Here is a 7,522-nt window from a genome sequence, read left to right as displayed (position 1 = left end):
AACTATTATTTATGATGTAAACTTCATGGCAGTTACAGTATGGACAGAAAATCCTCCTCTTCACACACTCTAAAATGAGCTTGACAACACGACAGTGGAGTGGCTCACACTGAACACATTAATATTAATACTGAAATATTAATCTGAGCAGTGTCACTTTCATATGTTTGCTTGACTGTAGTTGATTTTGATAATGAGACGCCGGCGCGATCAAACAGAGGAAACAGAAAATACTCTGTCATTGAGGTCATACAGATAAGAGAAAGACATTATTAGAAACAGCGGTAACGCTTTAGATTACGGCCCGCGAAGTACTGCGTAAGTAAATCGAAATTACGGGGTAATTATTTTGTAATTATAGTGTAACTAAAAAGTATGTATGTGTAGGTATAGGGGAACAACAGGTCAAGTTCGGGGAATAAAGGGATAACAATGTAATTATTTTATAACTAAGGGCTAATTGTTATAATATTAAGTGGTATGACATAAATAACATGGAAAATTACAAATAATTATACTGTAATTATTTTATAACTAAGGGCTAATTGTTGTAATATTAAGTGGTATGACATAAATAACATGGAAAATTACAAATAATTATACTGTAATTATTTTATAACTAAGGGCTAATTATTGTAATATTAAGTGGTATGTATGGATGAGGGTAAAATGCTAAACAACAGAGCAATTACTTATTACTATAGAACACGCACGTTGACACTATCAGATGAGAACACAAAATATTTGTAAACATTACTGTTAATTTTGCTTGTTTTTGTGAAGCTGCTTTCAAACTATCTGTAGCCTATAGTATAAAATACTATAAATAAATGTGATTTGACATGGAGATATACGTGCTAAACAATCATTTGGGAGCAATTTAGAACTAACATACACAGCCTGGTCTCATTGCGAAAATGTACCTCTGGCAACGTTTTTGCAAACCCCAAAATACGTACCAATATGTACATATCACTGCAGTTTCAAAGTGATATGTCCACTGGGTGCCGCCAAAAGCTTCGTTTTTTTCCCGGAACAGATGAGCGTCAATCTGACGTTTTGTGACATTGTTTTTTTAACGTACACCTACACTAAACCCTAAACCTAACCGATAGTGTTAACAAAAGCAAATGTGACAAAAATACAATAGTAACCATGTCTTGTTAGCTTCTGTGAACTCATCTTTGAGCTCTTTTATCATGACTTGTCTTTCACGGGATTCGTACCTGAGCTTTCATTATTACAAGTACAAATCTGTACCAGCTGAGCTACTGAGCAAACTTATTATATAAAAAAAGCCGAGCATATGGAGCAGATTAAGTGACGCAAACTCCAAAATTTATTCATTTACATGGAAAAAAAAAACGATAAAAAGTGCTTGCTGTTTTACTGCCTCTAGTGTTCATTTCACTTTGAAACTGCAGAGATATGTACATATTGGTACGTATTTTGGTGGTTTGCAAAAACGTTGTCAGAGGTACATTTTCACAATGAGACCAGGTTGAACATACACTACATAACTTTTTTTGTAGTGATATGTCATACAATAAATAAGGACATGATGTAGGGTTTTGCTATGATTTTATTTAGAATTTTAAATCAAGGATACTTACCTGAGTGTTACAGATAATTGGTCTGCTATTCTGTTTGAATGGTATTGGAGTCCATCAAGGTGCAATGTAATGGAAAATAAGCTTACCTCTTTCCAGTTAATCCCAGAAAATAAAATATTAATATAACATGATAAAACACACTTACATTTTTACTACTTATACAGTAGCCTATAATTTATATGTTTTGATAGAAAAGTGCATCTGACTTAGATGGACTTCCATGTTTCAAGGCAAGTAAAACTACATTAATTAATTACTGGCAAATACACCCTCTTGTTACACATAGTTACAGGGTAACTACATCATCTGCGGGCTGTAAATTAAAGTGGTGCTTGTTACCCTCTTGTTACACATAGTTACAGGGTAACTACATCATCTGCGGGCTGTAAATTAAAGTGGTGCTTGTTACCCTCTTGTTACACATAGTTACAGGTTAACTACATCATCCGCGGGCTGTAAATTAAAGTGGTGCTTGTTACCCTCTTGTTACACATAGTTACAGGGTAACTACATCATCTGCGGGCTGTAAATTAAAGTGGTGCTTGTTACCCTCTTGTTACACATAGTTACAGGGTAACTACATCATCTGCGGGCTGTAAATTAAAGTGGTGCTTGTTACCCTCTTGTTACACATAGTTACAGGATAAGTGCAACATTTAACCATTTTAATAATGTTGGAACAGATAAACCTGACTACAGAAAAAGTTATCAACAATGAACTGAATTACAAATTGTAAAAACACAGTAAAAATACCTTATTTTAACCCAATAAAAGTTTATTTAAAAAAAAAAGTATTTAATAGAACTAGAACACATTAAATACTAACAATTTTAAAATAATAAACTGTAAAAAGAACAAATAAAGAATTAAACAAAAGAACATCATTTTTTGGAAAAATTTAAAAGCGAAATTTATTTTTAAGAGGCAATAGCTTGTTTGCCGCCTTCATTTGGTCTATTTTTGACCTCAGCTGGGGGCAGGATGAAACCAATCGCCACATTTCGTTTGTGTAGGACTTCAGGGTTGTCCCTGCAGTATAGGGAGGCAGTGTAATGTCTTCCCCCTCTGATGCAATCGTCACCTGTAATCAGAGAGAAATATATATATATATATTTAAAACAATGTCTAAAAAATGTCTTGCACTAGTACAATAATAGATTGTTTTATGGTGTATCAGATGATAAAATATACAGCAGGTGCCATTTAAATGTCAGCGTAATTTTTATAACAATTAGTATTAAGCTTTGTATCAGTAGAAACACGGTAGTATATTTGCATTATGGAAACAAAATATGAACGTGATGTAAAAACAACAAATGACAATGGAACAAAGGGAAGCCATGGCTTAAATACACAAGGGTTAACAAGGAAACAAGGATCACCAGGGGAGTCAATGATGGAAAAATAACACACACAAAGGACTGCAAAACTAAGAAACAAGAACTTCAAAATAATGTCCAAACACAGAACATTTGAGAGTGAGGAGGCAGCATCAGCTCTGTTTGGGCTCAAACCCAACTTAACCCCTGGTTATAGACAGTTATTAGGTACACAAAGCTCAAAGTAAGACTCTAAAGCCGCTTTTCCATTGCAGAGTACTCACTCAACTCGACTTGTTTTTCTTATTGTGGACAGTACCTGGAACTTGGTAAATTCTTTGTACCACCTCTGTCAAAGCGAGCAGGGGTGATACTAAATGTGAGGGAATCCACTGGAGGCAAGCTTATTAAAGATGAACCCCAGTGCATTTTAATGATAAAAATTAACAGATGATGAACAAACAACTAGAACTTGACTTGACTTGACATGACATTAACAGACCTGACCATAACATTGAACACTCACCAATGGCGGGTTACATTTACAAAGCTAGACAAAGACGCATGGCAAACTTGAGGGCTTAAATACACAGACTACTTATGATAAGACAAGGGACACCTGTGTACATGGCAGGATCACATGAGGGCACAATGGAATCACATGACAACAGGAAACATGACATTGAACATAACAAAATAAGAACATGAAACATGAACATGACACAAAACCAAAACACTAGACATTACAGACGTGTAGATACTACAGATCACAGATGAAGGTGACCCCTTGTTTCATGAACACAGATGTTCCTCTCACCATTGTTAAGCCTTTTTTTTACTTGATGAGTCCGCAATAGCGTAAGAGTGTTTGTGTTTGATGTGTTTTTATCGTTTTTAAAATCAAGGGTGAATCTTAATCCAAGAATGCAGAGAACAGATTTCTGTTCTTACTAAGACTGGTTTTACAAATCATCCCTTGAAGAACAAACTTGAAGGACAGGTGGACTTGGAACGCATCTATTTCTAGCAATGAGATGTCTTTGCGTTTCTCCTGTTGTGCAACTCCCTATCAGTCAGAGCATATTTTAATCAATATTTGAATTAAAGAAATTCTTACATTATTATTACACAGCATTACGGTTTTACAGGATACGTGACAATTTTTTTTGTTTATTTAAACACACCTATTATATCCATGTGTTTAATACTTAATCAAAATAAAACCCAATAAAACATTGACATTAAAATAATTAATTTATTATAATTAATTTTAATATAATTTGTTATACATTATTATTAGCTAGTTTTGTACATTTGTCTAATAATGCGTTTTTCATAATCTGTCCCTCTATTTATATGTGGACTTGATATGGTTTACTTTGTACACCCAGATGAAAAAATAATGCAGTTTAATAGTAGATTCATCCCACATCATGTCCATTAGAGGTGTCGCAACCATGTCGATTGCTTGTAAGACCACCTACATTGAGACGGTGCCGCTGACTACAGTGGAAAAACACACCAAGAAAAGTAAAGAGAATAGATTTGAGGCAAGTTGTTGTGGTACTATGCATTGAAAAAGTGGCTTAAATAAACAGTACTGCAATAAATTCCTCCTTCGTGAAGGTGTTACTATACATTTTATTTCAGAATTTTAGAAAGGTATTGATTCACATGTGGCTGTAGTTTATGCTGCTGTTAAACCGTACTGCAGTAAATATGGGTGTTGCTGTAATGTGAAATAACAAGGAAATAGGGTGGACATAGGGTGGACAAAAACAACAGGAAAACATTTTAGCATAACTATAAATCAAACATTTTGCAAAAATGACAGCTAAATCAACATAACAAAAACTAAACATTGTCCCCTTCATGAAGGAGTATTTATTCCAGGACTGTTTGTTTAGACTGTATTAGTTTTTACTTAGTGTAACAAATATCACCATTGCAGTGTAATTGGAAGTGGTCACTCACTTATACACGACAAGCTGCAAAAGAATTTGTACAATTATCATTAAATGTTTACTTACACATACCTCTGCAATGATTGCTGACAAGCCAAGGTTGTTTTGTCAACCTTGTGCCTTTTTAGTGTTTCAGGAACACTTTTAATTTTACTGTACGTCCGAAGAATTTGCAGGTATCGGTGAGTAACCTGCTCCGGGGTTGTCACTAGAAAGAGAGACATTTCTGTTATTATTACTTCTGTTATCAGCTCTTCTGCACTGTTTTGTTGTTTGATAACTGTATAACATAATAGAGTCCATACAAATTTATATCATAATTGTGTAACGACTGAGACAAATCAGAAACATAATTACTTGTTACATTTAACAAATACACTTTTAATGCTAATGATCCGACTGGCCTCGATCCAAATGAAATTTAATTTGTAGTGCAACATAACACGCACATCAATCCGATTACTTCATGTAGCGTTCATATAAACAGTACGTTCAGAATCATAAATCTAAATGAATTCATTCCAAATGACGTAATATCACACATACACATTTTTGAAGTTTACACAGAGATGATAACAGTATCTTTTTCAAAACCTATTTCAAAGTTTGCGCTCTCAGGGGACCAAACGCCATTGCCATGTGAATGAACAGCCAGAACTCATTCAAAGGAACACGAAGGAAAAGAGTCAATCAAAAACTTACTTGAGCTGGACAATTACTTTTTTTAGAGCTGCTGTACAGCCAAAACAATATTTGTTGCATTATTTTCCTGTTATCACTGTAAAGCAGCTTTGAAACAATTTATATTGTAAAAAGTGCAATGAAGGTGATTTGACTCGACTTGATGAGTTTTTACTGTGATACTTTAAAATATTCTGGAACACTGAGAATAGCATAAATGTGTAAAGTCTAACACAATACATCTATTTTCCAAACTGCTTATCAACATTAGGGTTTCTGAAAAAACTACAGTGAGAAATTATTGCATGACAATTTTTCAGTTACAAAAAACACACACTGAAATCATGACCAATTTGCAGAATATAGGTTAATAAGTTGCCTGTATGAGCTAAGTAGTTAATTTTCTGATACTGCTGAAGGGTTTATATTTAAATATATTATATATTTTCAACTTACTTCTCCTCCCAAAAGATCTTTCATTTGTTTTCTTTTTCATCCTCTTCTTCTTTTTCTTCTTCTTATCTGCCTCAGAGGAAGATGAGGAAGATGAGGATGATGAGGAGGAGGATGACGAGGAAGAGGAGGTTGAAGAGGTTGAGGAGGAGGATGTCATCCTTCTCTTCTTTCTTGGTTTCTCAAAAAAAAAAAAAAAACTTAAAATATACTTTAAGTGTCTCTAAATTAATTTTTTTTAAACAAATTCTACATGTATTTTAATATTTGTAATAATATAATAAGGTCCATGACCTATACCAAAGCACATTAGGGAAAATTCTAAATACAATTATTTAAAAGCACATGTTTAAAAACAACACTGTAACTTACTGTAGTTATGAGGACGGGCAGGTGCAGTAGCAGGGGCAGGGGCAGGGGCAGGGGCAGGGGCAGGGGCAGGGGCAGGGGCAGGGGCAGGGGCAGGGGCAGGGGCAGGGGCAGGGGCAGGGGCAGGGGCTGCAGCTGAGTCCAGCAGCTGAACCAGCTCTGTTCTCAGTTGGTCCCTCTGCTCCATCAACGCCCTCTTCTGTTCCTGTAGGTTTTTTAGGATAATAGAGGCGGTAGGGGCAATGTTTCTCCCCTCATCAGATGCAACAGCTGGGGGGAAAAGTATCATGCATGGCAACATTATTAATGTCAGGGATTTATTCATGTTTTTTTTGTTATGCTACTGATTGTTAACTTGCACTCAGCTTTCTGTCAATATATTTATTATGGTTACAAGGTTAATACATAAATCATTCCAGAATTACCAGGATAAAACAGTGAGGAGTGAAGCACGCAATACTACCCCTAAAGGGACCTTTGCAAAAATATACAGACTTTGTTGTGTGCACAAGAAGATTTATGATTTTTGTCATAATCGTGCAGCCCTAATCATAGCTAGCTAGCCTACAACGAATTAGTCATTTAAATAAAATACATTTAAAAATAAAATATATAAACAGTAGTATATTTTCATCTGTTGTTAAAGTTACCTCTTTTAACACCATCCAACAGTGCTTTATGTAAAGAAATGCTAAGTATAACAAACATTTTACTCACCGATTGTCGTCAACCAGCAGGGCCTCACGAAGTGCTTCTGCTGCAATAACACAACTTACTTAGCTAACTTCTATCTTACTTTTTTAAAAGTATATATTATTTATAAGTATATTTTATGACATACATTTTTCTCATCGAGCGAAATTACTGAGCACATAAAAACACAAGTTCTGTCTAGAAATAACGTCTTACCTGTTTTCAATGCTTCTATATCTGTGGGTCGAAGTACTGGGATCACGGCCTCACCACCAACTCCGGGAATACTTACTCTGACTAGAAAACTCAGATCGTTTCCCTCCTCGTTATTTTCCCATACACGTTCGCCCACAACTTTTAGGCCTGCCCCACGAATCTGTGACTCGCGCAGCAATGCAATTATGTTTTTTGTCGTCTCCATAGACCTGT

This window comes from Gobio gobio (assembly GCF_949357685.1).
Source record: "Gobio gobio genome assembly, chromosome: 1".
NCBI lineage: Eukaryota > Metazoa > Chordata > Actinopteri > Cypriniformes > Gobionidae > Gobio > Gobio gobio.
The sequence above is the reverse complement of the archived record's forward strand: the minus strand, read 5'-3'. Positions refer to the sequence as shown.